At 35.1% G+C, this 17,717-nt stretch overlaps 1 protein-coding gene across 3 annotated transcripts in view; it reads left to right on the forward strand.

The window, feature by feature from the left end:
• The window catches only part of LOC117162845 (myelin expression factor 2-like), a 93,771-nt gene that overhangs the window by 7,506 nt on the left and 68,548 nt on the right, over positions 1-17,717 (forward strand). For all 3 annotated transcript variants that reach the window (XM_076625122.1, XM_076625132.1, XM_076625128.1), the window contains one exon: positions 391-557. The gene's annotated coding sequence lies outside the window, so the exon portion shown is untranslated. The remainder of the gene's footprint in view (positions 1-390; positions 558-17,717) is intronic.

A 17,717-nucleotide genomic window follows, 5' to 3' on the forward strand; every position in this document is an offset into this window, starting at 1 on the left:
ATCCACGTAGAACGTTATTCCGAGGCATTGGACAGCAGCATTTAAATATGAAGCATCCTATTATTAGACACGTTTCTGTTCGCCGTTTAAAGGATCCTGTAAAACGTTTCGAGTTAAACTCGCTGGAGGGACGAAAATCCTAGATTTAGTAGCATCAGCAGCCTTAACACGGATTATCCATACGGCGTATCTATTATACCGTGCTTGTACCGCGACGACGATAAATGACGTTGATAATGGCGAAAGCTTGTCCCGCTTTGATATTTATAACAGCGTGATGCCGCGTCTCGTCGGTTGTCTTCGCAAATCCCAAGAACCGTCCTGCTCTGATGTGCATATGTGTACGCCATACCAACGAGCACGTATATTTTAGTTGGCTTTTTCTTCCAGACGATCGTCCGGGGACACATGTTGTCAAATATTCTAGGAGTGCCCCTTGAGGCCTGTTTCTCTTCAGGCTTGACTTTGGATTCATCTCTCGACCGCTCGTTTCCTTCCGCTCCCGAAGAAGTTTCGCGACAGCTATCCTCGACTACAGTGACAGCTCTTTTGACCGGGTAAGATGTTTCTCCTGGCTATCCTCAGGATATTTGAAAATCCGCCGCCTTTGAGTCGCCAGCTACATCCACAATAATAAGTTATACTTCAACTTTGTGCTTTAAATAATAAGGCAAGTAGGATGATGGAGTAAGTGGATGGTCGGTGTTTGATATGCATAACTTGAATAATTGAGTACGATAGGATCTTATCTTAGAGATTATGGAAAGAAGATATTATAATGGGAACTGGGTAACAGAGAAGGTGTACCTTTCTAGAATTTTAATCGTATTTCATACTAATCAAGAATTTTTCCTCAAAAGGTTATCATCGGCTGAACGCGTTATTCTCGGTAATTAAACGTAATTGATTTTATAAATTGAAATATGAAGACACAGAGATATTGACATTAAGAATTAGTTATTTAACAGTGTAGCAGGAGAAAGACTTGGGCATATTGTTAAATATAATACTACACATTTTTTCCTCATATGCAATGCGATTATTAATATTTGTTTCCTATAAAAAATCAAAAGTACGTATATTTTTTGTATCTGAGGTGAAAATTGAAGGAAATTTGAAGGATAAGGAGACGATGATTTTCTAAATATTTCATTTTCAACTCATCGTTATCTTATTGTACTGTTAATGAGTTAAGTCAACTTTTGTGTTTGAAAAAAGGACCTTCGAGAGATATTTGATAGAATCTTCTTTATTTAACATTTATGATCATATTAAGATATAAGTAGGTACTATCGTATTGTTACGCCGCGCGACTCTCTGCCTGGCCCAGGTCACACACCGCGGGCCAGAAGGACACCAGAGGTCCGCTCGTCCGCACGGCGTACCCTCATTATCCTTAAGCACCGTCCATAAATCATAGATTTACTAGAAAAGGTCCTTTAAACAAAACAAACATCTGGTCCCGAGGAGTTGCTAAACACTATTGTCTACCACGGCAGGACAAGGGAAAGTTGTTTTTTTTTTGTCACGCACGCGGCAACTTTCCCCCCATTAATCACTTTCTCTCGAGGGCAGTTAAGACCCTTCGTTTAACCAATTAAAAACGAAGCCTATTCCCTCACTCTCCTAAATAACATCGGCTCCAACAAATCCGATGGTCCCGTGCGCTGGAGGGACCGATCCTTAGCCTTCCACCGAGACAGCATGGTCTCCCAAGAAACACTGATTTCACATCCTTCGAACGGTCAACATCCTTCGAGCGGGTATACACACCCGCAGATCAGTCACTCACTCATCTCGTACATACGCACCAGTGTAACTATCCTCGTTATAAGTTGTGGAATAAACGGTGAAATATAACTTACTATACTGTGTCATATTCATTCAACCACCTCTGTTATCTTAACCGAAACAGGGGAACGACTACTTCGCGGCGTCGATTCACCGAATCGTAGCGAGAATTTACGCCTCTCGCTGACGCGTTTTCCTCGCGACCGCGTCTCTCCGCGATCGGTCGTAACAGTATGATCTTCTACTTTGTAGAAGAATTATAAAGATCGATTTCAATTTACGAAAACAGAAGGTATAGAACGCATAGCGTGTAATTTCGCATCAAACCAAGTCAAGTTTGGTCGTGCAATTCTCGAAAGCAACGTGTCCGTCGAATATTACGACAGCTCGACGTACCATCTCCTGAAGTAACGCTGCGAATACCAACAACCACTTTGTTTCCTTTTCATAAGAGTTCAGCTTTGCTCTTATACACTGCACTTTGACCGACTTTGGCTATGACTTTTTTTATTATATTCTCTTTAACTATACAATACGTCGTCAAGTTTAAAGAATTGCAGCTATCAAAATGTGAATGGACCATAACTTTGTTGGAACCTTACAATATATGTATACATAATCATAAGTTTACGTGGAATTTTTCAATTTATTTGCCAAATAATACTCGTATTTGTTAAAATAAATCTATGAAGCATTCTACGCAGTGAATATTCCAAATTGATTTCTAATCTACAATTTCTAAGATCTCTAATTTTATTATCACTTATACGATATATCAGTACGTTCGTAGCGTAAATTTTAACGCTCTGACATAGAAAATAGTATTTTATCTAAAACACGAGTATTAAAAATTAATACGACTTCAAACTTCACTCAAACATTTTTTCTCTCTCGTGTACTGAATTTTTCCGATTTAACACATTTGGTAGACGAGTCAGCTGCGATAGTCATTTTTTAGAGTGTTTCCTTGAATAAGAAAAAAAAAAGGATTGTAACTGCAAGCTTGTCTTTAAAAAAAAAAGCGCAGAAAATATATGATGATAGAACATACACATTTATACCGTAGTGACGTGTAGAAAAATTTAGAAAAATACATACAACGTGAGTAGCGGTCTTAAGCAAGTATTAAACAGATGGTCCCACTGAATACTGCGACTTATTCGTATTCCGAATGGCTGCTCGTTTAAATGTTCTTTTGATCTCCTTCAAATATAATATCCTACGTCTGTAACGTCGATCTTATAACGTTTGTATACATTTTCAGGATCGTCTAATATTTCACTAATACATGTCATGTGAGTTGGCTGTTGTTACAATGCTAATAAAAGTTCAAAATATTTCTTATGACAAATAGTGATAAATAGTGTCAAATAGTAATAAATAGTATGATAAATAGTGTCAAGCAAGTGGACGAATACTCTGGCAAGCCATTGTAGACAGAGCTGAATCAGCAGGTAGAACTTGTTTTACTTTCCAAAATACTAACTTGAACGTTACTATTGTAGATATACTTAACTGTTCCAAGTGAATTTTTGATTAATGCTGAAGCGAATGATACAGACACCACGTCTAGTCAGGACGCCAACCAGTGGTTTTGTCTTTGCGGTCGTGCTCAATATGTCGTCGCGTATCGTGCGCAGTTGCGATTGACAAACGACCGCAACATCAACTCTGCGTTGGCCAAACGCAAAGCTGATGGGTGTTCGTAATCATCGAACCTCTTGGCTCCCTCAAATAATCCGTTTTGCCGTGTAAATTACACCTTCGACATGGTTGAGCGCGCGCTACACTTCGTTTCACATTTCCAGTATCGTGTTTGTCTTTCCTTATTCGCATTGCTATAAAAGCTGGTTACGTTGAGCAAAATCTGTTATGATGAGTGCTCCTTCAAGTACTAAAGTATTAAGTACTAAGCACCAAGTGTTAAATATTAAATAAACCAGGTAAAATAACGATGAAATAATAATAAAGGAAATAAGTTAAATAATGTTCAATTTTTGTGAAACTATGCAGTACAGTTTGGCAAGCTTTCAGTTATTAGCCTTACTGCGTTCTTTCTGTAATTTTCGACCGGATCATGTCTTTCTATCGTTCCGAATTTCTTTTAAGTTTGAGGAAAATGAGAAGGAATCGTTGTTTCAAATTTTCTTAAAAGTTTCTCTGTTTTGTTTGTTTGAAACGACTTGAATTGCGAAATTAAGACATAAAGAATTGATAGATTGCAGCAGAGTTAACTAGGGATACTTCAAAACGCTTTGACTTCTGAAATGAATGCATATGCCAGATCATACGTCATTTCAGATCATTAAACTTCGCCTAATGAAGGATAACTCAGTCTAGTTGTGTGGGATACCTTATATGTATATATACTTATATATATTTTTTTTCATACATTGGAATCTATTACAATTTCCCAGCTAATGAAAGAGTTCACAGAATCAGAATGTCTTGTTGATCTTGTAAAAACAATTTAGTAATGCGCCCTTATAAATACTTTACTACAAACGTTACGGGATTTGTAAGTTTGGTGCTTTTAATAATGACGAGATGTTGCTTGAAAAGTTTTCCTCGAAAATCAAAGTTGTTACGTAGTATAAATTGCAGCAAAGTTTGAAGCGCTTAAATCGGTTTGAAATTATTAGAGCCGCTTGAATATACAACATGCGAGTTGGTTAAATGTCACTCTTTATATATGAATTGAAAGATCTTGTAAATTTATAATTATTTATCTTTTCTATTGCATATGATATTCTGAAAATATTTGTTAATTTAACACCGTAAAACACATTGATTCAAATACGAGAATCGAAGATGGCAGAATAAATCGTAAGGTCGCAATATGTTAAAATATTGTTATTTTCCATGGCTCGAGGTGGCCACCATGTTCATTTTCATTAAAAGCAAAAAACGAAGGAAAACGTGAAAAATAGAGAGGGGAAAGAGGAATAATAACGTAAACAAAGACAGTAGCTTCGTTTGCGAGTTAATGTAAAACATCGGATAAAGTCTATAGAAGTATTTTCATAAAAGATTTTTAACATTCTCTTTATTATTCTTCAGTGGTTTTTTATTTTGACTCATGCACGCGCAAGGCACGAAAGCTTTTAACGTTTGCATTTTACATTGTACAGCGTTTCTAATTCTCGACGATAAACGTCTTCTTGGAACGGTGACATGCTCGCTAAGACACACGTATATAAATATGCCTGAAAAGGGTTAAAAAATATGTTTATTGTGGTATGATTTTTATTATCTCTTCACATTTATGCTTTCTCGCCAGTTATATTTCTTGCAATCCATTGGTTGGTTCAGTTACTCCAGTTCGCTCCCTCTTTTTATTACGTTTCTCTACTTTTCGGTATTCCGTTTTATGTTCGCCATATCGTAGTATTATCGGAGTATTACCACCGTGAAAGTGCAATATATGAATTGGATGTACGTCAATCGTCGTAAGTGTCGATCCATTCAAATCGAACCTTTTACTTATGATCGACATTAAATATTGCCGTACCTATAATGCTGACATAGATATGTCAACTTACAATGTAATTGTTGTAATTTCTCATACTCGATATATTATTTTAATCTTTACTTCTCAACAATTATTCCACGATGAACAACAAATAATAGAAATTTTCTACATACATGTAACATAAAACCAATCTACGAAGGATTCTTTCATTTGTAAATTCTGTATTACTATAATTTCCCAATTCATATGCATATTCGTTCACATTATACACTTAAAACTTTTCATTTTCTTCACTTATAGTTGTATCAGTCCCTTATGATGCTTATGGTGTTTTAGAAATCTTCGTACGAATTACAAAAGAAAAGAGACCTTCCGAGGTCTAGCTTCCATCATGATAATCTCAATTATAATTCACCTTTATATTCTGCGAATACATTTATACTTCGTAATTTAACACCATTAATAGTTGTATTATATTTATATTTATGTACATACTAGCTTCACCGAAGAATCGACAGATATCAATCACAGTCGAAGCCCGATATTTTTCATTCTCTTCCACTTCATACTTGCACGTTATTCGTTTTCCTGTTCCCCCTTATCGCTTGAAGAATTGGTGACATCGGCGCATCACGGAAATGCAACGGTTGCGTTGGTTGCATTGCTATGTACCACGGGTCGCTTGTGTGAGAGGTCAGTTTATACGAGGTGGAAAGGAAGATCGTTGGGAACAAGAGTTGAAGCGAGAACTAGGGACGAGTGGAAAAGCTGTAGGGGCAGTGGATAGAATGGGTAAATGATAAATATTTCAACCAGCGGCATACTCGACGAAACGAACTCGCAACTTAGGTGGTATAGGTCAGGGTTTAGCTTTAGTCGGTACCTGCTAAAACTAACCGCGTAAAATATACAATGCTAGGAAATTCTGCTTTCTATTCTCTTCCTCTTCAACATCCCTCGTTGTTCGCTTTATGGACTTCGTGTCGGAGGTCGTGTCGAACAGAAGTTTCAAAATAACTTATTTGCTACTGGCAGCTGCGCGGGATTATTTTAGATTTTAATACCATGACAATAATAACGCTTACGATTTTATTATATACTGTAGCATAAAAGTTTGGTGACTACGTGTTTCATAAAAGCCAAGGATTTTCTAAAATGTCAATTTGGAATTGTCCTGTTACTTTAGAAAATTTTTTTATCAGACCGCTTATCGAAATAAAAGAATGTTATTTATAGATAGACGGCATGGACTATCCGAATTAGGACTAAAATCAACAAAAGGTTCTGTAAAAATGTAATTGAGAAGATATTCAAAATTTTTGACCGACCATGTATAAAGCTAACAGTATTTGTATAAGTTGGACGAACAAAGTGGAAGCATTACGTAATTCTATGTAATTTGCGTAGAAACTTAGCGAGGAGAGAATGTTGTTTTCGAATTTTAATCTTACCGAGGTTTATACGAAAATGTGCATTTAAATGGTATAATTATCCAGAATTTAATTTTATCAATTACATATTTAAATAAATATAATGGACATACAAGCGATTGTTAGAAAAGATTCAAAGTATTCAAGATGTTAAGACGTTAAAAATATTGTGTTTTGCACATTGTTGCATTATTATTATTATAATTTATGGCTTTAGAGAAATTTGTGCTTTATTTTAAACTCTGATTTATTTTGATCTTTTTAATAGATAAATTATAGCATAACAAGGATTACAGAAAGAGTATGAAGTGGAAAAGATTTTCTGAGGATATATTCATTTTCTTGGTTAAAGTATATTATGTTTTTGCTTTGCCGAGTTAAATGCTGTTCAGCATGCAAGCTGAATTTTGGACCTTCTAAATGTGTTAAAATATTTTACGGGAGAAATATAATAAATATAGTACCTACTTCGTTAAATCCCTTGTTCCTGTAAAAAGATACTCTCCCTTTTGTTGCTACATTTTCAGTTCATAGATTCATATATAAACACGTTAAATACAACAACGAGTTAAAATATTTTAATTATTCTGATTATAGAGTCTTAATCATGCAGGTTTTAATTTCATACACTTTTTATAAATTTTTAAATAGTTTTGCTCTGATTTATTTTTATAGATTTTTAATTATTTCTTGTTCTAAAATTTAAACAAAGCTAAAATAACAGAGTCATGCAACAACGTAGAGAAGTAATTTTAATACATGATAAATAATGATAATTAATAATATCAGAGTATTAATGGTATCAAGAGTCTTCATATTTCAAATTTTAAATTTTAAAGTTTCAAATTCAGAGGAAAAATTGCTTAAAGACTATAAGAACGCAACCTATTTTTCTGGCACGCGTAACGGAGTTTGTTAGAGGGAATTTTCTTTTTGCGCTTTTTCATTCGTTTGTTATCAGCAAGCAAGCTGCAAGTTTATCACGCGATCCTAGATGTGGTTTTTTCAAGAGGAGGCGTCTAATATCTGCGTGACTCGATTCGAAGCGCGTTATTCTGATATAAATTACAGCCACGTAACTCCACTTCCACGGACCTTCGTGACATTTTTACTTTTGAAGAAGCGAGATCATAGATACGGTCAAATTGTTGGTTCGTTCATTAGATACCACGGTGATTGTGAGTTAAGTAATATACTTTTGCTACTAATTGTAAATAAAAGTAACTTTGTTTTAAATCTCATATAAATGGTATTACAACTAAAAATACAGCAATTGCTAGGAAAACTATTCTATTAGAATTATTAGAACTACTCTTATATAGAATATTCTATTATTATATAGAACTATTCTATAGAAAAACTAATTCTATTTGACTTTTCCTTATATGGAATATATCGTGGATGGAAAGTAATATAATATTTTCAAAAGTTCGTGTTTTTTAATTAGATATTTTTTAAAATTAAATTTTGCTTGGCATCAGATAAATCCTTCTAACTGGATTAAATTACCTCTGAATAATAAAAATCTTAGTACGGTTGGAAAAATTATATAAACGTGAAACGTGGAAAGAGGGACTGTACGAAATATATTTTATGTAGATCTTTATCTATTTACATCTATAATTAAGGTATAAAGGTATATTCGTTTTTGCACTTTCTTTCGTCGTTCCGTTAATTTTTTAAATTTTTACGCCAGATATAAACAATAAAAGTTAGAGGAGAAGTTTGAAAATTATAGCACGATGAATTCTTTTTCTCCGTCATTTCTTTCCTTTTTCATAGATAAATTTTCGTACGTTTCAGTAGTTTCCAGCTTTAATTAATAATTTATAACTTAGCTATAATAAGAAAAGTAGAAGACTAGCGGCCGAAGTTCCTCAAAGTCAAGAAAATAAATTTGACACCAAAGAACTTTGATAACCACCGTATTAAAAGAAATCGGCTTTGCCGGAACGTATTAAAGCTGAAAGCCATTAAAGAAATTAAGCGAACCGTTGCATTCGTTGAGGTATTTCTGAAAACTTTTAATAGTGGGTTTGATTAAAACTAGATAAGAGGCTGCATATCGGATTTAGCGATCATGAAACGACCTTAACAATACATTTTTTAAGGAAAAGATATGAGATGCGTTTCGGTAGCACTATTTCATTTGTAAATCAAATTAGCAGCGATTATTAAATGTTCCAGGATATATAATAAAATCATAGAGCCATAAAATCTGTCAAACATCGTTGAATATTTACGTATGCTATTTTATATCAATGTCTTTCAACTTAAGAAAGACATAATGTAACATTATATTATATAAATAGATTTATATAAATGGACAAAGTATGTTTATGTATTTATGAGAAATTTAAGTGTGTTAAAATAAACAAAACATACATGTAATATGCAAAGGAACATACAAGAGATCTAAAATAAAGTATTCATTATAATAATTTGAATTTACATAAACATTACATAAAAATAAATAGCGAAGAACAAAACTGTTTCATTGCTGTCAAATGCATATTTAAATTGCTCTAAATATAATTACTCTCGCAACAAATATCAGAAGGAACTTTAAGGAAAAATTTCTGAGATAAAAATAAAGTTTCAAATGCCTTCTTCTTCCTAAAAGACATATCGTGATAGTTAGCAATAATGTAATTATTAAATCTCTCTCTTTCCCTCTCCCTCTCTCATTCTGTGTTCTAACTACGAAAGTACAATTGATAAATAAGAAGAAACAAAATTTTTTTTGTCTAAGATGTTGACTTCCTAAAGAACTAGAGGTTTCATTTTACACTCTCGATGCATTTTGCCATAAGAAGCTATCCTCTGCCTGATTGTACTATCCTTTCGCCTCTATATTCGAAATCATTTTTAGCAAGCAATTTTCATGTTCAGTCGATCGTAAACCAAAACGTTCCCCTCGACTACTCGGAGAACGGTTCCTTCCCACGAAATGTCGAGCAGCTCACAAAATTCATGACACGAAAACGTGTAAGGATACAGTGGCCCGTTCGTAACGAACGTACAGAACAACATGCAAGTTCTTGGTGTGTAATTTTTCGATGAAAGCAATAATCTTTGGCGAACCACTAGTGCTCACGCACACCTGGTGCTTTTTGCCCGTCTTTTTTTCGTCATAGTTCGACGACGAACTGTCTGGATCGGGATCGACGGGTTCCTATTGTGACGTCGACTGTGCCGTTATTTTTTATCCCGTCCTTTTTTTATCTCGAGCTCTTAATTTATCGAGGGCATTGACGTGGGAGTCGGAGGAGTGTAAAATCACTCAACGTGATGCGATGCTATTACCTGAGGGGCCGCCGTCTCTCGAAGAGCAGAGACGCAAAAGTGGTGATGCAATACACAACGATATCCACGGAATATACACTCTCAGCGCAGTCTTCGTTGTCGTCGATTCCTTGGTCGATGCCGAACGACAAGGGCTTCTACCCTCGTGTAATCTTAGACGATGGAAAATTGAATAATTAGCGTTGTCGAGGAAATATAAAGTGGTGGATAGTTAAATGGCTTATAGTTGCTTCGACAAAGAAAATGTTGGTTAATGTTTTAATCAAATTTTAAGTGTGTTTGTTTATAGGATATTTGGATTTTTAAGATGTGGTTCGTTTATTACGAAAGAAGATGTCTCACCGATACATTGAGAGTCAACATTATATTAACGTAACATTTCATTTCCAAATTTTTCTTACTTGGTCATCTTTCAGTTAATTAATGGAATCTTTTTAACATTCTGATTACCAAGGTCTAAGGGTATACTCAATATTTTTTCATTACCATTTCTTCTTTCGTCTAGATCTTATAATCTTACAGGTTTCAAGAAATTATCGTATTCGTGGGACTATCACGGTCTATTTCTTCCTTAAATTATGGAACTCTATTTTTTATCCCTGTTTGGCGTATTGCACTTTTACAAGCATTTACATGATGTCTCTTCCACTTTATTACACTTTTTGTATCCTGACAAAGCAATAAGTGAATTACTTCATTTACATTTTCCAATATCGCTACCTACGTTTACGTTCGACGAAGTGATTATATCCATTCTGATAATATTAATCGCGTTGCTAAAGTAATTCCGTTAACAGATTCTTCACATTGAATTCGAAGAACCGCGAAAGTAAATATAGAACAAATATTGTGTAATTGTTGTTCAGATACAAAAACTAACGAGGAATCTTTATCACTCCCTCAAGTACTCGAGTCTTTAATGAATATTCTGCTTCGCAAAGTAACCATAACTATTTATTCTTTTCCGTCCTTCACTCTTTCCTCCTTTGCGATTGTTCTTACAATCTGTATGAAGAGAAAACGAAGGGTTCGTTTACATGTAACACTGTGCGTAATTAAACCCTCTTGTATCTCTACCATCCGAAACTTTGTTGGAAGGGTACGCGTCTGAAAGTTTCATTTCATTTCTGAATTGCTTCATTTCTGTCTCTTTCTTTTTAATAAAACAGTCCACCTTATGTTCTTGCATATTTCTATTTTTCTTCCTAATTCGACATTTTTCGTCATAACGCATTCAGCGCTATTACAATTTTTTTAAAAAAGATCATATCACATCAACAAGATTTTTCACTTTAAGCGATAATTTTCATTTTAACACACTTCTTATCGCTTCATATATCTTCTTAATCTTCCCATCGAAACTCATAAACTTGGAAGCAAAATAACTGCATCGACACTATTTAGAATCTAAATTGCGAGTAAGATAATTGTTCGTCGTACGTTAATGACAGTTTTAGGAAAAATAATGCGCAAGCTTTCTCATCGTTTAGTATCACGCTATTTATGTTGTAGTATTATTAAATATTTGAATTTAAAATACTTAGGACGCGGAAGGTTTCTGTTCGATGCGCGACTCGTACTATTTCGATAAACTTGCATGGCCGTGTTTAATTCCGAGAACTCCGGCGGCTGTTGTTTACATTTTATTAAAGTGAAACGTTTAAATAGTCTCGTTGCGGTTGTTTGCATTTTTTCCAATTGTGCCGTTCCAATCGAAAATGAATGGTGTACACTGGCGATTGCGAGGAAGCTTTATATACAGCGCGAACGTAATATTTAGCAGCGTTAGCTATTGATTTCTTTTCAAATATAAAAATACTCGCATCGATATTATAAATATCAGCTTCCTCTATGATCGATAAAAATCTCAGATTGCAGTGAAATAGCTTGATTAACGTTAATATCGCGTTTCATTTAAACAGAATTAGCGCCGATATTTCTTCCTGTTCAAATATTAGTATCATAAATTATACATTTTGCGTCGAGTGGAAATATATACCCCGAAGAAATATATACTTGATCCATTGGATTTATATGCATTCCTAGTCGATAGATTGTTAAATGTATTCATTAGATATGCACGATGCGCGGTGGATATTTTCGTGGCTATCAAGTAGATTAGGTAGACTTCTGTAAGTTAGCCGATTTCGTGTCTCACGAGCAGAGTTCATTCTTTCCTTTTGTTTCTGAAAATAGGTCGCTTATATTGGAATGGAAGGCTTGTAGGAGAAGGATGCAAACGCGAAACACCAGTCATGCATTAAAGGATGAAAGAATTTCAAGCTATCGCTGGTGTATTGTCTCGACGATAAATTTCGTTTGAGCTTCCATGTAACTAATGGTTCATCGATCATTTTAATACTGCCAATATAACCTTTTAGAGTCGTGACACGATTGTAGGATATCGAATACTTTTAATATTTTGAATTGACGTGCTTAAGTTTTCTGGAATTAGTACGGAATTCGATAACGATGATATAAATTTTATTATAACGAAACAAGAACAACGATCTTCAATAACGATTTAATAATGAAATGAAACTATGAAAATATTCATAGAATCATGCATGTTTGTATATATTTGATTTCTAAATGAATATTTTACATAAACATATATCACAACCATTGAAATAGTCGAATTGGACATTAGAGATTTTTTACAACTGGGATCGTTTAGTATTAGAACCCCTCCAGTTCAGGGAACCTTTTGGCATCAGGGTCTGTACGGTCCCAGGGACCATTTCTCGGAGAATCTGAACCCTGTTATTAGAATTCTCCTAAAACAGTCAAAGTATCTAATTCATAATTTTTCACAGGAACGTTTATAGTACAGTTTGGAAAATTTGAACGATTCTTTGTAAACAATATGCGCGTAAGGACTCGTTTCATTTATGCCATCTTGTACGAATGTTACAATCTGATTCTCAAGTTATTTTTCCACAAACTTTGTACTCTAATCGTCGGTAGTTCTAGCGTTATTAACCCTACACTCTATGTACTTTTCAGACTGGGTGTTTCTGTATCTCAGGAAATGGTGTTATTTCTGGAATTGCAGGCTAGATATAAATGTCTTTAGGGTCTTGGTGTCTTTGGAGTGTAGGAAATCCTGACGTCTCTGCAATTCTAGAACATCGGTGATTCTATCTTCTAATTGAGCTTGGGCGTTATACCAACCATTGTCCGGAGGATATTAGTACGCACAGCATTGCACGAATCCGTGTATTGGTTACTGGTACGTCTTGAGGCGTGTGCGTTTGCCAACTTCTACGTGAAAACTTCTACATCACATTTCAATGTCCTCAGGATATGGTCTTCATTAATGTCATCTTTTTCCTTTAATATCTTTGTACTTGAGATATTGAGTACTTGACTATTTGAGATCATGAAAGTACTTGGAGGTTTCTTATAAGGAACTTTTATGAATGTATTATGCGTGTTGTATAGTACTTTTGAAATTTGATTAATACCGCGATGAGATACGATTATAATCCATAGATTGACTAAGTTTCAACCAACTCGAAAATATATAAAAAACATTGATTGCAAACGTATACTTGGTAAAAAATTAGTATAAAACGCAAATAATTCTCGCGTATAAATTGATCGCTTAATTACTTTTATCTCTACCACAAAGTGTATGTTTGCGATAAATGACTCGTAACTTTCATCTACATTTTATGTATATTCGAAGCTTGTTCCAAACCTTAGGAATAATCATAAGGTCCGAGGTCTCATTATGATGCTAATGAAATTTCAAAGCGTTTTGCATAAAATACACGACATATCCATAAAATGTTGTTATGGGAAATATTTAAATACTTTTGTGAGCCGCTGTACATACATTGTATATTACACGCGATAGGCGGATTTCTTTTACATTAATTCAATACGTTCCACGTTTTCTCCACATTTCATTCTTGTTTTTGACATTCATTAATATACCTTACCATTACACGAAATTGCGCGATAAAAATTCCAATCTTGTTTTCCACAATATTCTGCATATATCATCGCCGATGTACAAAAATGGATCGCGTTTCGTTACACGAGCGCATCTTAACTGTGCCTTATACCCAATAGGGATTTCTTTAATGTAAAAAATAGATCCCAAGGGGCCTTTCTCTGAAAACGATCTTATCGATTGTTTTGCGGTTCGTTCGACATTTTTTGTGCTTTTAAAACGTTCCCTTAACCGCGTTGAATTGCCTATCCAGCCATGAATTATACGTTGGTCGTGTTCTAAATCGTGCCTGCCTTTGCATAAATTGATTTGTACCACTTGAGATAATAATTGCAATGCGAGCAACGGCGCGCGAGAAAGTGCCCGAGTCGTTTAACGATAACAAGAAAAACAAAGAGATTATGCCACGTAGTATTAATGTTGATGTTCTATGAAGGAACGGCACGAATTTCACGACACAAAGGCGTGGACTGTTAAACTGCAGGATTTGTGGCTATGCGGAAACTGTAATGCGGCCATCAATATCGGGCGTGTTTCGCAGTACAATGTTATTGTTGATTATCTCTATGTTTATAATACGTACGCACCGTTTGTAATATTACGTCTCGTTATAGCGTTATGTACACGTAGACGAATTAAGCAAATTGTTCACTGTGAAATAGGTCTTTCGCTAGTCGTTAATTAATACTCGATAGATATACGCGTATACAATGCAGTTGCTGCAAATATTTCTACATCCTATTGATTTTGCTCTGTGGCATAAACGACCTATTCCAAAGACAGAATAGTTTAAATAACGCACAGCTAGCGTAAATAATTATATTACACTACATACAGTCTTATCATGTACATCTTTTCGTTCCTTGGGAATATTTATATCTAGTTCTCTTCTTAAAGCTATAGTTCACGTATTTTCTAAATTTATAGTACAGAATGTTTTCTAATTGTATGGAATGTCTTTTCATTTTCGAGAAATGAGATTACATTTATTTTTTACAATTATCTCTTTCACTATATTTTCTTAAGCCTATATCACTGCCAGATAAAATGTCCTATTCAAAATATTCTCATTTTCCAAGATACGTTGAAATATTTGCTTCTCCGTGTTTTTTATCGTTTAAATGAATATGTATTATACAGAGAAGGGAAGAAAAATAAAGATGGGAGAAAAGAAAAAGAAATAAAATTTCAGTTTTCTCGAATATTTAGAGACGGTGGATAGCATTTTTGAACTAAGTAAGGCATAGTTTATATATTTAAATAATTTTCATCGTCTTGAATATTCCTTTCTTATTGTTAAAATGTTCTTGTATTTAAAACAAATTGGGATTACAATTGTTTCATTGCTTTTTGCCAACAATACTAGCACATTAAGTCTTGAATAAATCTATATATTAAAACGACCAATATGCTTCATAAAATTCATCTCAAATATTTTTTCTTTACGTTAATCTATTAAAGAGAAAGAGTATAATTTTCTAATGGTTTCAATTATGCGAGGCTGTCTGACGTGTTAAGTTACAGGCGTTGATCGATTCCATAGGGTTTCAAGTGAATTCGCGAATGAAACGAGAATGAATCGATTGACTCGACCTTGTCTGTTCACCCGACTAAGAGCCTCGAAAACGAGTCACCTGATGAGCCATATACGAAGATATATCTTCGTCCGCCAGACGAGTCGTCTCCCCAACCACGAGAATGTATTCAGAAAAATATCACGATGCACTTAGGATCTTACTGCTTGCATTTTTACTTCGAAATCGAATCATTACTTTCGACGATGTAGAACGACAGCTTCGTTGAACTTAAATCTCGGTTCGTTTCTCATTTTGTCGACTCGTTTTTCGAGTATTCGTAACGAGAGATGTGTAGCCTGCTCTTAAAGTAGATCCAATGGTCCGCTTATTAAAGTACGTCGCTTCTTTCCACCAAAGATGTTCTCCAAAGAAGTAGGACAACTTCCTCTCAAACAGCAACCAAACAATTCTTCCAATTGTACGGTTACAAGCATTTACGATATAGAACGATACGTTAACAATAGAACGATATGTTAATATGACTGTTCCTTGTTATTCAGCAGCTTTGCTCACAGGTGAACCGATGTGCAGAGAAAGAAATATGCCAGCAGGGAGTGACGGAGAGGCGGGGTTGGGGTGAACGAGAAGCGAAACGGAGCAAAGGGGTGGAAAAGAGAAAAAAGAGCTCAGAAATGAGATAGAGGGTAGAAGCGGAGCGAGGAAAGAGAGACTCGTTGGTTGGGGTGGGAAAGAGGAGATGGAAAAGGGTGGAAGGAGTAGATGTGGGGACGGAGAGAGGGGCAGATTTGACCCTGCTTGTGCACCTGGATAGGAGGCTGTAATCAATACCACAGAAAGCGCGCGCTGCGCCAGGCTCACCCCTTATCTGTTCGCCTACCGATACCTGAATAACAACCGTACAGGTTCTGCACGGGCGCATCTCGAAATCTTTTTTCGCCACCCCTTTTCAAACGATGCCACCAGTGAACCGTGGCCTCGTGGTTTTCAACCGACACGTTCTGCGCCTACCCTTGACGAATTCTTATGAAAAATTCCTGCATTTCGTGCAGCTCGTTACGCCGCACCGCTGCCGCGTGTCGATATATATCCCGGAGTCTTTAAACTTGCACATGGAATTTCATCGTCGTAGCGTCCCGCTTTATTTATACGCGAACGAAGGAGATCCCTTTTCTTTCGCGGCGAAGAAAGATTTTCCAGGATTTGTCGGTACATCGGTGAAAATCTTCGATGGTAATAATTCGTTCGAGGTGTTGGTCTCTTCGTTCTTTTGGCTATTTATACGAAAGTATTCGAAGACTTGTGGAGATATCTTACGAATATATTACATATACGTCTTGTACAAAACATTTTGAAATTTCATTGGAACTATAATGAAACCCGACTGCCATGAATGTATTGGTAAAGTTCGAACAAATCTGAAGATGTACGTAAAAACTGCGAAATATTTATAGTAAGAGTACAATTTCGAAGAAATTACAGAATGGTATTTAAACCATCGTTTATTTAATGGGGAAATTTTTAACCATTATTATACGTTTAAAATAGGTGTTCGTGGTCTTCCTACGAGTGAAAATTTCGATGTATCACTCGTGTTGCTTGTTGCTAAGGTGATAAAACATTGAACCTATGATCTACCGTTGATTATGAACGAAAACATTAGTATTTTTAGCTTTATTTCTGTATCAACTGTAGTAGGAAATTTGAAGACAAGATGGACAAGGTGACGAAGGTGAATTTTCAACGGGAATTCTCCGGAGGAGTTTTAGTACTGCGAAGTAGCTCTCTTTTGCTCGAGGCTCAAAGACGACTGGTCGCTCTCTCATTGTCTTCCAAGACTTTTCTACTTTTCTCTGTACCCTTTTCGTTCCGCGAACGTAGCAAACTGAACAAATGTTTTTTTTTTCTCTTTGGAAGTTTACTTGTTGAAACACCTGTTATATTATGGAATTTTTTAAGCGATACAATATGCAAGCCTGAAAGATAAAAGTTTTATGTAATTGAAACATAATTGGGTTCGTAATGTTACGTACAATTTTGTACGGGCACGTGTTTTTTCGAGTATTAGAAAATTATCTTAAATTAGAAATTAAAAATTAGAAATTTAAATACATTTATTTATTTATCTTACATCTAAGAATTCAACTCTTTTGAAGTATTTGTAAAAATTAACTGTAAAAGAAAATTACTGAACCATTTTCTGGGGTAGAAGTTTCAGTATT

Source organism: Bombus vancouverensis, chromosome 2, assembly GCF_051014615.1.
Source record: "Bombus vancouverensis nearcticus chromosome 2, iyBomVanc1_principal, whole genome shotgun sequence".
NCBI lineage: Eukaryota > Metazoa > Arthropoda > Insecta > Hymenoptera > Apidae > Bombus > Bombus vancouverensis.